At 36.6% G+C, this 17,476-nt stretch overlaps 1 protein-coding gene and 1 long non-coding RNA gene across 6 annotated transcripts in view; one reads left to right on the forward strand and one right to left on the reverse strand.

Moving 5' to 3' along the window:
* Positions 1-17,476, reverse strand: part of LOC128868381 (SPARC-related modular calcium-binding protein 2) — a 59,826-nt gene that overhangs the window by 32,391 nt on the left and 9,959 nt on the right. Inside the window, exon 1 of one of the 5 annotated variants that reach the window (XM_054110403.1) lies at positions 4,364-4,556. The exons of the other annotated variants lie outside the window; for them this stretch is intronic. The gene's annotated coding sequence lies outside the window, so the exon portion shown is untranslated. Of the gene's footprint in view, positions 1-4,363; positions 4,557-17,476 lie in introns of those variants that run through there. 5 annotated transcript variants of the gene reach the window in all.
* On the forward strand, positions 4,505-15,719 carry LOC128868384 (uncharacterized). Its single transcript, XR_008455108.1, has 4 exons — positions 4,505-4,650; positions 14,721-14,863; positions 15,181-15,445; positions 15,635-15,719. It is a non-coding gene; the product is annotated as an uncharacterized LOC128868384 (long non-coding RNA).

Here is a 17,476-nt window from a genome sequence, read left to right on the forward strand (position 1 = left end):
GTCATTTGCCTGATGCTATTTTCCACTATTAATGGCATACCTTCCTCTTTGTAATGAAATCAACATCCGACCATTTATATTAAAAAAAATAATTTTTCTTTGAATATCAAAATAACAACTCTTATTGGAAAACCTTTTAGTTGGATGCGCATTTGTGGCATGTGGCTATTTTTTTTTTTTGTACTGAAAGAAATAAAGGAGAAATTTGGTCTAAATTTGGTCTAAATTCTTGAAAAAATATTACTTATTATAATTTATTGTTTATTTGTTATTTTTATTTCACTTTTGAATATTTGACGGAAATGGGTTACAACTGAGCTAATATATAATTTTTACACAACCCAATTATCGTTACCACATGAACCGACTTCAATTTGCTAAATCGTCTCGATCTCTTAACTTGCTTAATATGCAATACAGCTGCCTAGTAACAGAATGTCTGTTCTTTGTCCTTGCTGTCCGTGTAGGAGCTTCCACTACCACTAAAAATCAAAATAATCAGAAGCACACCTCGCTTTATATATAAGTATATCTTTTTTTCCCCTTTTCTCTACACGTTCACAATTTCAACATCTTTTATATTGTATTATATTTTATATCCTACTGAGTCCCTATGCTAACTCCATATACATAACCTTTATGTTACTTTTGGTTGTGTGTTTGATAAACAAGAAAATAAATAATTTTTGTTTTTATATTTTTTCAATATTTTATTAACTCTTTTTTAAACTTAAGCCAAATCCTTATTTAGTAGCAACTAAAGTATCAATTTTAAATTTTATTATTACTTGCACAGAGAGTGTGATATTGATTTTCAATACCAACCTACTTTAGAGCAAAAACAATATACACGAATACATACAAATATATCTATATTAAATTGCATCACTCATCATTGAAAAAAAATCAGTACTGCTTTTCCATCGGAATTATAAAGTCTATCATAAATAAAATTAATTTTTAAAAAGACCTGACCTAATAACCAGTGTGCTAATTAAGTAAGGGTTATATTGTATATATCCCCTATAAATAATACCTGAAAGAGGGAGTCTTAAACTATAATAAATTGTATAATTCCGAGGGAAAAACTACTTGTGAAAACAATGATCCGTACAAGACTGTAGTGTTAATGATAATGGAAAAACCACAACTTTTTTTGCTGAGATACACTAATATGCAACCGTCGAAAAAACATCGGAGTCCTTGTGATTATAAATATTGGCTTTACAATAATTTTTTTAATTAATTTTATCTAATTTTTAATAACTCTTCAGTAAACTCTTTAACAAAAGTCATTTGAATAAAAGTTCCAAAATTTTTGCGAAATCCAAAATCCGAAAAAATCATCAAAATTTAGAAATTTAATTTAATCAGAATTTTTAGATAACTTTTGCGTATGCAGTTTTATAGCGCATGCAATTTTATTATAACGAAATGAAGGTTTAAAGTGCTAACGTGGTTTTGTTGATTTTGGAAAAAAAATTTTGCTTACGGTGTTGAACCTTTCTGCCAAATAAAAAATGTCTTTTATATGAAAAAAAAAATACAATACCATCAATAAAAAAAAATTGTTTAATCCACGCGGTTTTTAAAACACTTCAAACTGTCAATTTAATTTACTATAATTGAATAGGCTATGAAATGGCGTACTCAAAATCTTTATAAAAATTCTGATGAAAAAATTAGAAATTTTTGAGGAGAATTTGATGAAATTTCCTGAATTTTTTACAGGGTTTAAAACCTTGGTTCATTTGGTTTATATTAAAGTTTATATTTTGGTTTATATTACTTTCATTGAAAGTTTGTTAAAATTAAATGTCAACATTCATAATCATATATGTACAACCTCATAAAAAAGTTGTGATTTTTTCCACAGGAATTATAAAATGTATCAATGTGCAATGAAATTTAATAAAAAATATATATAATATAATTAAAAATAATGAATAAAAATGTATAATTATAACGAGTGCGACGTTGTTTGTTTTCATTAGGGTGTCTACATATCGCCCCATATGCGCTTAGGTACCAAGTCTCGTTGAGATATTGCAGTTTTCAATCAAGTTAACGTAGACAGAAAGATAGTCATAGGTAATTTCAAATTCATAAATGAGGCTTATGATATCATCGGCTTATTTCATCAGTCTGAACAAATTGGACTGTATCTATCTCGTTGCTATGGAGCTGTTAGGAGCAACCTTTATGTGAAAACTGCTAAAGTGCGATAATAAATTTCGCTTACAAATACTAATAAAATAAATATAAATAAAATTTCATCCTCAACTGACATTATTTTTAATCTAAACAACAAATATGGATATGGAAACTGCTCTATGCGTGACTGTAAGTCAACCAGTCCAACCTAATCTAACCTAAGATATGGATATAGACAAACTGGAGATCGAACTACAAAGAACAAAATAGTGGCAGTTAAGGAAATTAATATTTTTCGAGCCCAAGAAAAACCAATTTTTGAAATGCACAAGTAATTATTTTTATTTTTTTTTTAATTTTAACGAGAGCAAGGCTAATAGCGCGCTGGCATCTCGGCATCCAAGTCACCGACAGTTGTAATTTTGAAGTAGTAGAGATTTTCGCTTAGGTGGTTGCCGGCTTTCCAAACTTTTAATAAATAACGCCAGCTTTGAAATGCAAAGATAGATCTCTTTTCGAACACGTATTACAATAACTTCTACGAAGAAGGCAGCTGATTAGCGTAGTCCTATCTCGACAAGCAAAAAAAAAGCAAAACAAATCACTTTATAAGTCTCTCATCAGGGCCATACTATTATATGGCACAGAGGCAACGTTTGAACGAAAAAATACTAGGAAGATTTATAGAACTTTGCGGATTGGTGACAGAATATCAGAATATCATGTTGTGCGAACGAATAAAAATGCTCCAGCCCTGAAAGTATACAAGGTAGCGAAATCTCCATTCTGCGTTAGACAAACCAAGTGGGGAAAGAACTTGGCTTCTTCTGTTATTCACGCCTGTTAGCACAAGAATCTCGTCTAGAATCGCTTAGACTAAAATAATTGCAATCCCTACTGTTATATTCATACAATATTGATGGATTTTGTCTGAGCTTCTCCTGAAATGTGGTACGCGGTCATATTTCTTCTTCTTCTTGGCAGTTTATCTTGTCAGCGAACGTCAGATGATTGTTTTTTTGCGAAAAGAAGGATTTCACTTATGGTTTGTTTGATTAATTGAAATTAAAATGAATCGATTTTTTTATTATTTTTTTTTTATTGAGTGTCAGGTCAAGGTATATTGCATACTTTTTAGGTTTAGATTTTTTGCAGGCTTGCACTTCAACCGCATGGACTTTTGTGTCCTCTACTAATCACAGTACCTCATCCAGAGCAAACCTTATTAAACTAAAGATAGAGCCGGGTTGAGTTGAGCGCGTGTGCCTTTTTCTGGCTGCAAATAGCCAAGATATCTCAACCTTCTTCGCATATATTGCATACTTTTATAAAGACCTCATGTCAAAGAAAAAACTTAATAAAATGGAAAAGTAAAAATAAAATTTTCAATGCGCGCTTGAGGACGGGAGCTCGCCAAATGAAATTCAGCATAAATTTTGTTTCTATTCCACAGTTTATAAGATCGACAAACCCTGCTTTCAATAAAATTATGATGATTTCTGGTACATAGACATATTGCTCTTTTATAACTCGTGAATGTAGTCGAGGAAGCCAATAGAATGTGGTCTCTGACTTCTAACTGCAGGGTCTCCAAAGCGCTCTGGCCGAAACTAAATCTTAAAAGTACAAAATTACTGCTTGGATTCAACAAACTAACTACCACCGTCCTCGCAGGTGCGGGTCATCGCACTATTGGCACCCTAACCAGTAGAATTGTTGTACCTGACAAATACTTCTGTAGGAGTTGTGAAGATGAAGAAGAAATTGAGTAAGTACAACCTTAAATTATTCTAAAATTTCTACTGTCACTAGTCTCCAGTCCTCCAAGTATACCTCCTAAAACGTATACTTCGATATCCACTTTGCCTTAAAACAACCTCAAAATTTTGAAGCTAATTAACACCACACCCCCCACTCAACCGGATACGCAAATTTTGTTTTCCGAAAACCCTACTAACCCCCGAAAACCCTACTAAGTCTCTGGCTTAAAGCATTTCTTAAAAACTAAGTAAATAGCAACTAAAAAAAAATGTATACTCATTACACTTTTGCTTAAGAAATTTTAAAACCACTACGAGCATGCATCTAGATACCAAGAAAAGATATAAGATTAAGTCGTTTTCCCCTTATTTTTACCAATACAATTTCCTTTTTTTGATTTACCAATATATAAATATTTTTTTTCGTTCAACAATTAATTTTTATTTACCTATTGATTTTATTGAACAACAATCTCACTTTCGTTGAATCGAATTTGAATTTTTTGTTTGTTTCCTTAATAAATTATAATATAAATTTTCCTTTCAATTGTGCGATAATAACTATACACGCGTTCACCGTCAAGTTTAAATCACAACTAACTGAGAGAGTCACCTTACCAATCCACCGATCCGGCAGCAGTTAGGGGCCAACCTTGGCTGACGGGCGACCAAAGTGCATCAGCAGCAACAGCAGCCGCAACGGCGGCGGCTCGACCAGCTACGACCACGAACTCAGGTGAGGTTGGTTATCTGTTAGATATATGTATATGTGTATGTACATACACATACATAAAAGCATATCCATACTTATATGTGTGTGTGTGGATCTACTTACATGCATATACAAAACTACAGCGAATAGCAACCGCCAATAGCCGACGCCACGTTCGTGAATGTGTGTTACTATCGTTTACATGTGTTGGTGCAAGTTACTTTGCACACGCATATATACATACATACATGCAAGCACATATCCATGTGTATGCACATTGAAGACTACAGTGTAGCAGCGCAGCACCGACAGACACAGCGACTCCGCCAGACAAAGAGGCAGACAGGCATGTCGCCACACTGTCTGCTAGGTTCGCCATATCTTATCTTGAGAGCAACAACAACGACCCAAGTTACCAATATAGAATGCATGCGATCAGACCGGCAGCCGGCAGACACCACACGAATTTAACACAACAGCCGCGGCAACAACAACAAAAGCACCACCTAACAATAATAAAACAGTCAACGAGTCAGCCGCTCAACCATCTAGCCATGCAGTCATCCAGCCATCCAGCCTTATATTCGACCATTCTACCAACTGAACGATCAGTGGTAATCGCACCATGCCACACCATAAAGCATGCAGGGCAACAACAAATGTTAAAAATAATACATACAACGTAGAAAATAATGGCTTGCTTGCTTTCTGACAGCGCAACAGGAGCAAAAACAGCCAGCGGGGGCATGTAACTTTACCAACCAATTCAACCAGCTGCCTTATGGCCTGTTGTCGGCCTGATGGCCCGATGGCTTGTTGGCGGCGACCTACGGTGTGGAACAAAACCCAGACAAGTACTTCGAAAATTTATCTTTTTGTATCTTTGAAGTGGGTCCCCATTCAAACTTAAATGCACAATGATCGTCGCAATGATCGTTGGTTGTCCGATCGGCCCATCGACCGACAGACCGTCCGTCCGTCTAGCACACAAAAACGGCAAATCCAAAATCAAAACAAAACAAAGCAACGAAAAGGTAGAACATTGAAAAAGAGCAACAATAAAATAACAAATAAAACACCGCACTTACATACATACGCACATGCTTATGCGTTGGTATGGTTGTTGTTGTTGTATGATGGTGTTCCAAGTTGCGGCAAAACTCGCACCTCTGAACGCGCGTACAACGATATATAGGTATAACACACATCCATACATACATACATACATGTACACTCTATAAACAGTAATGGGTTTTCCAATGAACGCGCGAAAACTTTAAATTAGAAAAAAGGAGTTTTGTATGTTGATGTTATATGATTAAATTTTGTATTAGCATTTTTTCAAGCCATAGGTCGGCTTTTGTTTGGTTGTGCTAAATACTTGACGCTCTCTGTATAGAGCTATGCACATATCGATGAATGTACATCATAAAATGGGACCAATCTGTGTCATACCTCGAAAATTCCCTATAAGCATTCGGGCAAGGATCGCAAGGTCCCAAGCCGACAGATGAACTCAAACAAGCGGAACGTTCCACCTCGATAGCTGAATGACAATAAAAAAAATCCAGGTTGATCCCACGAATTAACGAGTGGATCAGTCGAAAACATGGATACATTTAGTTTTTCCTAACGCAGCTTTTAAGCGGGCTCGAATGCTTCCAAAAATGTCTGCATTGCCTAGACTTGGTTGGTAGTCCTTATTGCCTAGAATGCTTGGACGAAAAGGAGACTGCCGAACATATGGCCTTTGTAGCAGGTTCGCTAAGGAATGTGACGACCAACAAACAAAACTGATGTGTTTCTAACGCCCAATAATCTAATCCCACAAATGCCTGAATCGGATGAAAGGTGGTGCAAACTCTTGCTACACGAATTATCGTGGAACTTTGCAACATTGATTGGAGGCGAAGGAATGTTGCTAGACGAATGCAGCAGCAAGAAGAGTTGACGTACTGATAAAATGCAGCAAGACGAACAGCAGACGAATGTAACTGACGATTGAGATTATTGCTCAGGACGGCCTACAGATGTAATTACCAAGTAGGTATCCCTGTAGGATGAACCGTTGTGATGTGTTTTTAAGGGCGTTAAAGTCCCGCACTGACTAAGGCCTTCGATTGTTTTTACACCTCGTAAAAAGACAAAATCATGGAATAAGAAAAGGTCCGCTAGGTGGCGCGGTAGTAGTAAGTATCCATCAGTAATCCATGAATTAGTCAATCTCAACTTCTTCAGGCGTTGGAAAATGTTGATGTTCGGAATCAAAAAGAAATTATTAGGTGCCAAATCAGGGCCGTAATGCGGATTACACATTAATTCAATATTTTGAGTACTCAAAAACTCTTTTATGTGGGACGATACGTGAGAGTTGGCATTAGCTTGGTGAAGGATGATTTTTGTTGTTGTTATTGTAGCAGCATAAAAATTTCTCCCCTTACATGTAGGGGAATGCTGCTGGAGTATCAGTCCTTGGCCACATACAAATCCGGGTGCTCCATTAACGTAGAGCCGTCTGTCGTGAGAAGATTCGCCTTCGGCGGTTGGTTTTCCTTACTTCTCAAAAAACATTTTTTGTGCAATGACAAAATTATACGGTATCTAACGATAACAAATCTGTTTAACAAAATGTGTATGCAATATTGAATGTTTGTTGGTCTCATTAATACCCAAGGATGAATCTATCTGACGATCTTGCGTCATTAATTGACGCACAGCATCGATTGTTTCTGGCACAACAACCATTGTATCAGCGTTTCACAGTGGCTAAGTGTGGTGCTTCAACGTCAAAAGTCGCTGTAAGTTGATCAATGAGTTCCTGTCTACATAACTCACGACGAAAATCATAATAAATTATCACACGAAAAATTTTAACGAGCTCATTCCAACTTTTTGCCGAGATATATTTTTCAACTCGCTGAAAAAAGATCAAATAAAGCTGAGTGAAAACGTTTTATGTAGGCTTACCCTGGAAAATACAAAACTTTTCGATAAGAATATCGAATTATAACTCATCGCACTTAGTCTAGCAAATGCGCAAAATGTAAAAGACAACCCGTGTTACTTGGGGAAAGAACGTGCACCACAGTTCTGATTTTGCTAATGTCGATTCTAGGAATTTTGTATAAGCTTCACTTTATAGCTTTAATGCGAATCAACCAAGAATGCACATTAGGGTGCCTCACGAAAAAAGTTGTTTGTTCACCGGCATTATAACATTTTTTATATTTGGATAACTCACCTAAATCTTGGTCAATTTAGACTTCTAAGGTATTATTGGACAATACCTGCCATTCCTTCATTTCCTGGAGAATTAACCCATTCACCTGACAATTGTTTGGTTTTTTTTTTTTTGTTTTTGCAAATATTATTTTGTTTCGTAGATATATTTTTAAGCATCTGCATGCCAACGTCCAAAACTTAAACTCTTCGATCATCTGAATGAATTTGTGGAAAAAATATTGTAAAAAGCCACCTTATTCCAAAACAAAACACTCGATACGGCGACCGCCGTAGCCGAATGGATTGGTGCGTGATAACCATTCGGGAGTGCGCAGGTTCGAATCTTCGTGAACGAAAACCAGAATTATAGAAAAAAATGTCTAATAGCGGTCGCCCCTTGGCAGGCATGCCGGCATGAAAAAGTCCATCATAAACAATTTTTTATTATCTCGGTTTTTCCTGACATGGGTTGCTGGCCATTGCCACATTGAGGGAAACTGCAAAGCCGATGAACTGAAAAAATCGGTACCAAATTGACTGATGAGTACATAGAAAAGGATATAGGTAGGTATACCCTTGCAAACATGTAGACTACGTATGCGCGAGGAATTTGTAAGAGTTGCAAATAAAAAATGGCGTAATGAAGTCACTTGCAAAATCGCCCGACAGATGTGGCCGACTCTCAATGCTAAACGCACGGAACTTCTACTAAGAGATAATCACAGTCTTAACACACTGATTTCAGTTATTACGGGGCACTGCCTAATCGTTAGGCAGGCCCAGAGAATGGGTGTGCAAACACATGATTTCTGCAGAAGTTGTCTAGACGAGGAAGAGGAAGAGACGATCCTGCACCTTCCGTGTCACTATCCTGCTCTATCCAGACGTAGATTCGCCATTTTGGGCGGACATTTCTTTAATGAAGTAGAAGATCTCGGCTCTGTCGAAATTAAGGATCTCACAAAATTTTTGAAAAGTACACATTGGTTTCAGCAGGGATAAGGGCTAGTTCCCCACGCGGTATCGCAATGGGCCATGAGCCTGAGTGTGTCCTACAGTGGACAACCGCCTCAACCTAACCTAACCTATCTCGATTTTTGAAGCTCCAGCTCATATATATCTTAATGGTTTTTCCGAAATATTTCAGCAGAAATCTTAAAATATAATAAATTTTATAATTCCAAATCCGAACAACCGTACCGATTTTTTCTTTTTTTTTTTGTATGGGGGGGATGATGCGCCCTAATGAAAATATGTATGTATTTTCCACTGCACGTGAGCAAAAATTAAATGCATACATAGGTACATATGTATGTAGTAAAACAATGTGACCTATCCCGTTGAAAGTGACAAATGAAAACAGTTTTTCTTTTTTTCTAAAATATCGATTTAAAAATATTTTTCATGACAATTAAAATTAAAATCAATTAACTATTAACACATCCATGAGTTATCCATGCATGTTTTGCGTGTGTGTGCGTGTGTTGATACAAACAAAGTACGCTGGCCTCTCAAAAGACGTTTCATTGTGCAAAAGTACGTACTTATATACATATGTTTGTGCATAATAGAGATGTAAATCCCGTTATTCCGATATCCCTAATCTCTATATTTTTATGTTCTGGAAGCCCCGGAATAATTTCATATAAATCCCAGAATAATTTATAATTTTTTGTTTTTTTTTTGTCACAATAAAGTGTGGGAAGAATTTCGAATACAGGTAAAATCTTGTTATAATAAAATATAATTTTTTTGCCACTTTAAAGCCTATTGTTATTGTGCAACATTGTCATTTCGAGAGCAGAGTGCAAATTTTAAGTGACTACAAAATACGTCTGATTTTTGGCAATTTTTTTATTGGCGGTGCTAAGCTTTTTCTTCCATATAAAAATACGCGCAGATAATTATCAGGTCAGTCCATAAGTTCGTGCGTATTTTACTCATCATTTCACTTTTGTACAATTTTTGCATACAAAAAATTATTCGGGAAATATAACGGAACTATTTATATATTCTTTGATATATTGTGCATTCAACAAGTGATTTTAGTTGCGGATAGAAGAACGTGTTGTTAAAAAATAAAATGGAATCTTCGAACGCGTATAAGAGGCATATTTTGGAATTTTAGTGGTAAAAATACAACAACTGCCGCTGAAGAAATAAACACTGTCTACGGAGAGCATACCGTGAGTGTAGGGACTACGCAAAAGTGGTTTTCAAAATTTCGAAGTGGTAACTGCGACGTGGAGGATGCCCCGCGCGCTGGTCGTCCCGACGCTTTGCTCGAACTGGTGGAAGCTGAGCCAAATTTGACAGTCGATATGATAGCTCAGAGGTTAAACTCATCGTATGGAACAGTTCACAGGCACCTGGTTCAGTTGGGAAAGGTTTCAAAGCTAGGAAAATGTGTTCCGCATAGACTTTCCGTCGCCAACCTTCAGCAGAGAGTGAATGTGTGTTCTCATGAAAAATGGGCCCTTTATAATAATCCTGTTCGCAAACGCCAATGGTTAGATAAAGATGATGAAACACCAGAACCGACCCCTAGAGATGGCCTTCACCCCAAGAAGATTCTCCTGTCTGTTTGGTGGGATATGGCCGGTATTGTTTATTATGAACTTCTGGAACCAAACCCGACCAGACGATAACTGCTGATTATTATTCCCATCAGCTATCAAACCTGAATGAGGCACTTAACAAAAATCGTCCGTCTTTAGTGAATAGACGCACAGTTTTGTTTCACCACGACACCGCAAGACCTCATACCGCAAGGCAAACATTAGGCAAGCTGAACGAGCTCGAATGGGAGCTAATGCCGCATCCACCATACTCTCCGGATATTGCACCTTGTGATTATCACCTTTTCCGTGGACTTCAATCCCATATGAGTAACAAGAACTACTCCTCAAAAGAAGCTATAAAAATATCGAAGCGTATTTTGGCTCCAAGGACAAACAATTTTTTGAGCAGGGAATTAAAAATTTGCCTAAACGTTGGAAAGACATTGTAAATAATGAAGGAAAATATATTATTGATTAATAAATACTTTAAACATATTTTTTATTAATTTTAAAACCACCTTTAAAAAACGCATGAACTTATGGACTGACGTGATAGTATGAAAGAAAAGTCGTGACAACTCAACGAAAAACTAAAACAATAGCTCAACGGTATTTTGTAGTCAATTTAAAATTCCATGGACTATGAAACGGCATACCCGAAAAAATTCAAAAAATGTTGGTTAAAAAGCTGAAAGTTTTGATGAAATTTTTAGAATTAAATTTTGAAAAATATTTTAAAAAGTTGAAACTCCTGCGTTTTTTACAAAAAAGTAATAGTGTGTTTTTAATTTTGCAACGGGACAAAAGAAATTGGGCATGAGAAAGCTTTAATACTCATATATTTTCTAGCAGAGTTTCAATTATCTAAAACAATTAGTGAAATAATGTACGGAGAAATAACTTTCATAGCGAGCCGATAACAGCTCGTTTAAAATAGTGAGTGTAGTTACTTAACTGTCCAATTAATTCCTATTTTTATAATAAAAAATATGATGCAATCCAAGCAACATTTCCAGAACAACATCAAGACGCACGCCACAAATAGAAGGAGGAGCTCGGTCAAACATCCAAAAAGGGTGTGCGCGCCAATTATTAATAAACAATTAACTAAAAAATTATTTTAAAATTAGTTGGTAGCTCCAGTAAAATACTCAACTATTTCTGTATAAAATCTGCCCAAAATACCTCTCGGGTATTTCGTGATAATTCCGTAGCATACATAGGAAACGTTAAATGGAAAACGCTGGCATAACACCTACATACTAGGTTGATCAATAAGTTTTGCAGTTATTACACTCTTCATATGAACATATGTGAAATTTCATTTCAATCTGTCAATTCATTCTTTGTTTACAAGCCATTTAGTAGCGACGTGTCACAGTATTTTCTACAATGGAAAAATCAAGTAGCTTGCAGTGATTGAGTTTTTCTTTTTGGAAGGTTTAAAAGCGAATGAAATTTATGAACGAATGTTGAAAGTGTATAAGGACTTTTCGCCATCAATTGGTACAGTAGAAAGATGGATTGCTGAGTTTAAACGTGGTCGTACAAACCTTGACGTCAAGGACGTCCAAAAACAGCAACAACGCCAGAAATGGTAGAAAAAATACAGGATATCATATTGGAAAATCGTCGAGTGACTGAAAGAGATTTAGTAGAATCCCTAGGCATCTCTTTGGGCAGCGTAAGCAATATTTTGACTGAAATATTGGGCTTAAGAAAACTGTGTGCACAATGAGTGCCACATTCGCTAACAATGCGACTTTCTGAGCAACTCAACAACATTTAGAGCGTGTTCGAAAGGATAAAGCAGATTTTGTGCGTCGATGCATTACCATGGATGAGACTTGGATCTATCACCATAATCCTAAATCAAAACAAAAGGCTAAAGAGTGGTGTGACTCTGATTCTTCGGCTCCTAAACGAGTTCGTGTCCAGAAATCGGCCAAGAAGGTGTTCGCATCAGTTTTTTGGGATGCAAAAGGAATTTTGTTTGTGGATTACTTGTAAACTGATAAAACAATAAATTCCGAAGATTCAAATCGAATTTGTGAAAAAGACCCCATTTTCAAACGAAAAAAAAAATATTTTTATCACGCCAATGCACTGTGCCACGAGAGCATTTTGACAATGGCTAAAATCCATTATTTAAAGTTCGAATTGTTGGAGCATCCTCCGTAATTCATTCAATTCATGGGTGGAAAGCGTTTTTCATCAAATGATGGCATGATAATAGCTGTGGAAGCGTGTCTTGTATCCCTTCCAGATTCTCACTTCAGGGATTCATGGAACTCATACATTGGAACCTCGTTGGAACAAGTGTATTGATGTTCAGGGAGACTATACCTAATTCGCGAAGGCGGGGCAGACGCACTGGAAGTGGCCCCCCGTCTCATCCTCCTCTTCACAAGCTGGGCAGAGTTCACTGTCTGAGATGCCCACCCTTTCCATGTGCTTCGCTCACAGAAAGTGGCCCGTCATCAGTCCAACCAGCCGTCTGCACAGGGAGTGCTTAATGACAGAAGCGTTTGCGACAGTCCATCGGGCATGACAGGTAACATCAGTTTAGTCCATCTGCAGCCTCTCTCAGCCTGCCAAGCTCGCTTGTGGGTTGTAGTAACCCATTTGCTAACCCTGGCTTTGATGGCCGCAGAAGGGAGTGGCAAAACGGGCTCTGGGCCAAAGAAGAGATCTCGTTACCCACGATACCCATGTGTCGCGGGACCCATGTTAGCATCAGGCTACTATGTCTACCGACATAGTTCAGCCTGGATTTACAGGACTTGACTACCCCTGATGTGGTTGAGGGGATGTCTAAGGCCATGAGGGCAGCTTGGCTGTCGCTACAGACTAATTTAGATCTGCTTCTCCATCGGTTTTCCACAACAAAGTTCTTGAACTGCATACACCTCCGCTTGAAACACAAACGCATGCATTCCAAGAGCAAAGTGTAGTTTCGTCTTGCTGGATTCCATGTAGACCCCAGAACCGGAGCCATGCTCGGTCCTGGAGCCATCCGTGGAAATGCGAAAACAGTGTTTGCCGGGCTCATTTTCAAAGTTTGACCACAACTGAATCTCTGGCAGCACTACACTCTATCTCTTTTCAAGTACGATTCTTGATGGCATGGAGTTAAGGGGCATGGAGAGAATCGTTGGATCGAAGTCCATGCTTTCTCTGTTTTCCAATGTGTTTCAGCCTGCAGATGGTCTTCAAGGTCTCTCCTTGGATGAAAGCATCAAGTAGTGGTAAACCAATCAGAGCATCTAATGCCGAGCCTGAAGTAGTCGGAAAAGCTCCGGTGCAGCAGATAGCCACAGTACGTTGTAGTCTCAATAAGGTCCTCCTGACTCCCACGAGAGAGAGTCTGCCCATCCAGACCACTGATGCATAGGTGATAATAGGTCTTATCATAGCCGTGTAGATCCATAGGGCCTTGCTAGGAGAAAGACGCATTGTTTTCCCAAAGACACCTTTGCACTGCCAGAAAGCTGTCAGTGATTTAGATGTCTTTATTTCAACTTGTGACTTCCAAAGAAGTTTACTATCGAGGATTACTCCAAGATATTTGATTTCTTTGGATAACTGGATTGTGACTACTTTTAGCTTAGGCAGAACGAGTCCATCAAGCTTCCTCCTTCTGGTAAAGAGTACAATACCAGTTTTTGCCGATAGCCCATTCGCACAGCACCAAATGTCAATCATATGCAGAGTTTTCTGCACTTTTCTACAGATGTTTATAAGCCAAGGGCCCGTTATCAGACAGGCAACGTCGTCCGCATATGCTTGTGTGTAGACTCCAGCATCATTTAAGGTGATGAGTAGAGGATCGATTACCATGCACCAGAGCAATGGAGACAGCACACCTCTTTGGGAGCAGCCTCTATTAACCCCGGACGACACCAGCAGATCCTCCTCCGCCCGCACCGAGACGATTCTAGCATTGAGGTTAGCATTGAACGAATCCAATTCACCGGTACCCAGTCTACACCATGTCTACTGGCAGAGCTGCACATACTGTCGAAAGTGGCATTATCAAAAGCCCCCTCTATATCTAAAAAGATGAAGATTTTGGTATACACTTTCGTACATATATAAGGACATATAGAACTTGTTTGTTTAAAGCAATAAGGTCAGATTTATGACCATCAGTATGCAATCTTTACGGTTTTTCGTATTTTCGATATTTTAAAAATATTTCAAATTTCATGCTTTGAAAATTGCAATGAAAAAACACTTCAATATTTCTGTTATAATTATAATTGGCAAGAATTGCATTTACTTTTTGTTTCTATTGTATTTTATTGCCAGATATCACTATTGAAATGTGTATTATAAAAAAAATGATATATTTGATGCTGTCAGAACATGGCGCCTCCTTAGCAAAACAGACACAAACACAAATCAGACGATCGGAATAAACTTGGACAAGAAAAATTTCTCGTAAACTAAATGTGAGTATTCAATTGAAAGCTTAGAACAAATCATTCTACTGTGCGATTATTTACATATGTACACACGTGGATATATACATATGTACACATGAATGTACTTATACATTAGGGCGGGCACATTTTTTTCGACATTGCAGATTCCGACTCCACATATAATTATCAGATAAAAGTCCATTACAGCATAGGTCAAAGGTCGAATTTTAAAAGAAGCCATTTTTGAGGATTATGTTTTGTTTAATATAAACCTCTACTTTGGGACCCTTTGGTGCGAAAAATTTATTATTATTACTACATATATTCTTATTTTTTATTTAAAGAACCTTATGAAGGCGACACAAAGCGTTCCCACGTTCAGGATGTATATACGGCCAAGGAATGTCACTTCACCGGCATTCCCCCGTATATACTTGGGGAATGTTTATGCTGCTGCTTATGGCGCCGCAAAACAAATACGTATTTTTTTAATATTGTAGCAGGAAAATATCTGCCGTTTAGAGTCAGCTTAAAACTGTAGGTCCTTCCATTTATGGAACGAAATCAAGACGGACGCCACAAATAGGAGGAGGAGCTCGGCAAAGAGGGGTAAGCGCCAATTATACATACATACAAAGGTAAAGTGACTGTATGTAATTTTTTTCATATAAAAATTAAGCTAAAGCTTGCAAAAATCCAAAAATATTTTTTATTAATATTTCTAAATTTAATTTTTTACATTTTTTCTAGTCATTAATTTTGTAATTAACAATGTTTTTACAATTATTTTTGTTTCAGATCCTCTTCACTTTGAACATGAGGTGTATTTTTCTACTTTCTATCTTCCTTGCCAAACCTTCCTTTCAATTTTCATTTTAATTCAATATATCTATAAAATTTGGGGAGGAAGGCTAGAAATTGACTTTATGCTTTTATGTACTTTTTTCTAAAAATTTTATGTAAAATTCAAGTCTGTTGAGAAAAATTGTTTCACACAAACTAACCCACCCTAGTATGTATATATACATGTATATTTCATGCATATTTATTGCTATAGTACAAGCACGTTACGTTAAGTTCAAATAAATTCAGCAGATCATTTGAGATTAGAGCGTGAAAAGCAGAAAATGGCAGCAAAAAAAAAAAGAAAAAAAGCTTGAAAAAATCAAAAAAGATGAACAATTAAACACAAAACCAAAGGAAATAAACAAATTCGCGTGCTTATTACTTTTGTATATTTGTATAATAGTGAAAACGATTTGATTTACGAGTGTTTTTCTGTGTTCCGCTGCGGCGGCGAATGTTGAAACTGCCAAATTTAAAGAAAAACAGGCGCAAACTTTAATCATTTCATTTTCTGTCTAAATGAGTGAAAGCAGATCGAACCTACCTACATATGTATCATACATCTATAAATTCACACATATACACAAGCAGGTACAATAAAGCACATAATATGTATGTACGTGAACCTTACAGTGCCCCACGTTCCATACAAAAAAAATTACATTTGTTGCCACAAAAATATTATAAGTAATTAATTATATTGCGTTCCAAGCAATATCTCACTTCAATTAGTTCGAAGTACGTTTTTGACGCGACATTGATGTATTCTAAAAATAGACAAATCTTTGAAAAAAATATAGAAAATTTAAATATTCAGGTTATTCCCATGGCCTCATAAAATTATACGTAGAACCTGCAAAATCTAAAATTTTGATAATCCCTTCAATTGTCCTACACAAAAAAAATATTTTGTAATGGAAATGCCAAGAGAAGAAGATAAAATAATGGATACTTAAGATTTGTGCATGAAACAAGTAATTTAAACAAGTGTTACAAATTATCAAGTTTTGTTGTTCATGTATCCAAAAAACTTGAAAACTTGGGGAAAGCGGGAGAGCAATATAACATCTCATTTTGAGGGGAAATGCAAGTTTTTACTGGATACATTTTTACTTGTAAGAATTTACAAGTGAGAGAAAACTTGCGAATGGAGTCAAAGATCTTAATTTAAATAAAAATGGTGATTAAAATGGAGAATGTAAGTAAATATATTGTAGACAAAATTTGTAATGTTTATTTGAAGTCATATATCAAATAGGAATCGGCCAATGATATAGACGTATGAACCGTTTACACACAGCCTCCAGTCACCGTTGCTGCAGTTACCGAAATGCAAATCGAAAGCATTGAAGGTATATTTTGTGTTTAATCCTTGCTTCTTGGTTACTAACTAATTTAGCAATGCATACATATATATACATACACGCATAGATGGAAGCAAGGAAAATATGAAGAAAGCTGCGATTGCCACATCAATACAATTGCTAATGGATTGTTCTTCATCCGACAGCGGTGATGACAAAATTAAATCATGTGATGCTAAGCTCGTTATTTTGCATTTTATTTGCTTTATATTTTTTAAATTTAAAACGAAAAGATGTTTACTTTTTGTAATTTTTTCCGCCAAAAATTTAATCAGCTATTCGTAAAGCCTGCAAACTTTTACAGGTTGCGTTTTTGATATTTTTCTCTTAGAGAGCGACTTCTCGAAAATTAACTTACTAGCAAATTACTGCGTGGCCGAATGGGTTGGAATTCGGAATTCACAGAGAGAACGTCGGTTCGAATCTCGGT

This window comes from Anastrepha ludens, chromosome 6 (assembly GCF_028408465.1).
Source record: "Anastrepha ludens isolate Willacy chromosome 6, idAnaLude1.1, whole genome shotgun sequence".
Taxonomy (NCBI): domain Eukaryota; kingdom Metazoa; phylum Arthropoda; class Insecta; order Diptera; family Tephritidae; genus Anastrepha; species Anastrepha ludens.